Source organism: Olea europaea, chromosome 11 (assembly GCF_002742605.1).
Source record: "Olea europaea var. sylvestris chromosome 11, O_europaea_v1, whole genome shotgun sequence".
Classification (NCBI taxonomy): Eukaryota; Viridiplantae; Streptophyta; class Magnoliopsida; order Lamiales; family Oleaceae; genus Olea; species Olea europaea.
Window position 1 is genome coordinate 6,168,619 of NC_036247.1, and position 3,791 is coordinate 6,172,409.

Genomic DNA, 3,791 nt, shown 5'->3' on the forward strand with positions numbered 1-3,791 from the left:
AAAACCTAGGTTATGGGACCGTTGGTTCAGTCGATGAAAAATATTTCTTAAGCTTTAAGATCGTTTGTTCATTCAGTGAAAAATGTTCCTTAATTAGAAATATTGTATATTTAGAAGTTAAAAGTCCCCGCCTTTTGTTTAAGCTCTGGTCTTTTGTTGTACTTACTTTTAGTCGTCTCGTGTATCTGTTGTTCAACATGTGGGCATTTGAAATTTATTATCATTGTAATCTTTTGGGATATATTCAACACTAGATAATCTTTACTCATAGTAATAGAAAATATAAAGTAAACTTTTTTAACTCACTTTCGTTTTTCACATTGGTTTGGAGTTTAAACATATAAAATGCAAACCGTCATAGTTGGTTTCTACTATTTGATCATCAAATCATAAATAAGATCAAAACTTTAAAGAAGTTGATGACTATAAGTGGTTGCGTGTGTTGACGTTAGAAATTGTTGAGATTTCAACGCAAACTGTCAAAGTTAGAATCAAGCCTTAAAATCTAGAAAAGAAGAAAGGTCTTCCACAGGGAAGGGCTAGATGGCTGAGCACACCCCAATGCCCTATTCAGTTTTTGGTTTGATATCAAGAAGTTTGGCTCAATTCTTAGTGTCCTCATACATGGAGTAAGGTGGGGAAAGGCATATTCATCATGTAGACGAAGTCCTAGGTGTGAACACACGACAACTTGAAGAGATCTTAGCGATCAACATCCCCGTTACTGTAGTGCAGACATATTTAGCAAATCTACGCCTTACGTTAAATGTATCTAGAGAAGTAATAATTGTCTCGTAGTCACCATTCATGAAGCATCACTTTGAGAAATTTGAGGCAAGCTTAAACATAATTTTAACTCTTAAGGCGACTTTTCTCAAGGCCATGTGAACTCTTGTGGACCATCCATCATTTGTCAGGTGGCTGAATTTATATACCTTTATAACACATGTAAAAGTAGATGACCTTGGATATTTTGTTTAAGTGTCTTGTATGAATCTATGTAGATTTAGAAAAAGAAAAAAGGAGTATTCTACTGCCATGCAAAAAATTCCTACAGGATTTTTTTACTGAATATCATTATTTGGAAACCTGACAATTTTTTTCCTTACACTTGGAATTCTCTCTCCTTTAACGGATGCTCTGCCTTTCATCCACCTTCACTAAGTTGAGCTCCCCATAATCATCAATGGCCTCAATTCTTCCGTCATATGATTCTTCAGATGAAGAGTACATAGATATGGACTTAATTTCTTGTTCGACAAACTATTCTCCACCACAGAGCAGAGAGTTTGAGTTTCAAGTGTGTTCAATTTCCAAAGAAACTACAGATTCACCAGCTGATGAACTCTTCTATAAAGGAAAACTTTTCCCTCTCCATCTTTCTCCCCGTTTGCGAATGCTCGAAAAACTACTTCTCCAAAGCTCGAATGTAAAAGAGGCTTTTGAAGAAGAGAAGGCACCTTCCAGTATCCCACTAGAAGAATTGGGCAACTATAAATCTCCATCAGAGTTCTGCAGGGTGAGTTGTGAACTGAACCCGGACGAGCATTTCTTTGAATGGTCTAATGAATTGAGCAGTTTTATCCGTAATAATCATCCAAAGAAATCTTGGTTCAAGAAGCTTAAGTTGATTAAGAATTCTACAGTTGGTCCCAAGTTAATGGCATATCTGAAATCTTTATTTAGTAAATCTGATGAGTCTTCCTGTGCCAAGGCTGCAGCCTGCAATGTAGAACCTGAAAATTTGACCAAAAATATGAAGCCATTTGGACATATTGAAGGAGCTGCAGCATATCCAAGTCTAGCTACAGCTACTATATTGAAGAGCATAGAGAAAGAGGGGATTCATGAGGATAATAATGTACCTAGGAGGTCCTCATTCTCTGGAGCAATAAACATTAAGGGCTCTTCTTCTTCATCTTCATCTAATTCTTCGTCAGGTGCTTCTTCTTTATCCTCATCTTGCTCGTTTAATTCGAATGCTTTTCATAAGTTTCATTTCCTCAAGAATAGCAGTGCAACAGAAATTGAGGGTTCAATTGAGGCAGCCGTTGCTCACTGCAAAAAGTCCCAACTGCTCTTTGGTTCAAGTAATACATATGGATTTTCTTCATTACCTGGAATCCCTACTGGCAAGAATCAACAGAGACCAGACGTCTGCAGCATTTAATTTTTTTTTTCTTAATTTCCTTGCGAAAGAAAAAAAAAAATAAGTCCATTTTATAGCTAAATTTCTCTTAATTCTCAATTAGGATCTGTTTCTTGGTGTTACTGTTAGACATAAAATTTGTGTATATGCTTTATTAGTGTTTCCTTTCAGGCTGTCAGCCCCAGTCCCTCGGTTTCTGGATCAGAATGAGAAGTTCAGTATTATGCTGACGCATCACACTATGCCATTGGATATTTGTTGGCGCAAGATGGGCGCTTGATCACCACTTCATCTACTTTGCAAGTAGACGACTCTCCACTTGTGAATTATACAACTATCAAACCTTCTTTATCATGATTCGACCCAACCTGAGACCCAAAATCAAGCACCACATCTGCACATAACAACGTACCAAAAAGAAGAATGTGAAAAGTTTTGGAAAAAAGAATAAGCTACAGAGTGTGTCAAGTCCACTGCTGCACAAGTGTAATGAAGCCTCTGCTAATTAGAAGTCCAAAGACAACATTTTCATAATATACGGTCATTTTTACATTTTTTTAACTTTCTAAGAAGATTGTCACTTTTGCAAAGCAAAAAGAGGCTTTTCTGTTGATATACTAAGCTTGAAACTAGCCAAAAATAAGAAAAGGGAATTAAAAGAAAAGAAAGTGTGAAGATTATGAAAATAAGTTAAAAGATTAAGATTTTTTTTTAACAGACATCTATAATGGCCACTTTTTCAGAAAAAAAGTTAAACCTTTTGTAGAAAAAAGTTAACCTCTTTTAGTCTCCACTTCTATGGATACAGTAATTTTCAGGTATTTTTTTGCACTTAAATTTTGAAAATGTCCTTCCCTGCAACTAAAGTACGTAATTTTCAGGCCTTCTCCGTTTTCAAATCATTGAATGGTTAAAAGACCAGATCATGAAGATCAAATAGTATTTCAACTGTTTCTCGATTGAAAACCAGCTAGAATCTGTGAATTTCATTCTCTTATTAACAAAAGCATTTGGATACATTGCATTACGAGGGCACAAGGTAGTGACACACTAACAGTTCTCAAAGCGCACCTTTGCTTTTCTGCCTGTAACGTTGGATTTTCCGTCAGTGTATTTGATGGAGGTGGACACAATGACATAACTGAATAAAAGTTCAATTTAAGCATCTGAGAACAAAGAAGTCAGTTATCCAAATTGAAACTTCACTTCAAGTTCGTTGATTAACGGTGTTAGATTGATCTTTGCCAAATGCGTCTGTGATCACACTGTCTGAGCATCACATTTTAAAAAATGGAACATCTATCCTCCCCAGCTATTTCATTTTGGGTTGAAGATGTGAAAGCGTGTTTAAATAAGTGGCTAATGGCATATCCACCAATGTCATGATAACGTACACTGAACATTACTAAACAGTATTAAGAATCAAAAGAAAATAAAATCTAGTTTATTTTACGATCAAATCCTATACCATACCAAAAACAAAACATACCAGAATTCATAAGCTAGCCTATATTTGTCACTTCAATTCCATTACCAACTCAAGATAATATTTGGCGGTTTGCCAGTGAAGATAACTTCTTAGCACTCAGGAAAAAAAAAAAAATAAATAAATAAATAAATAAATAAATATATATATATATAT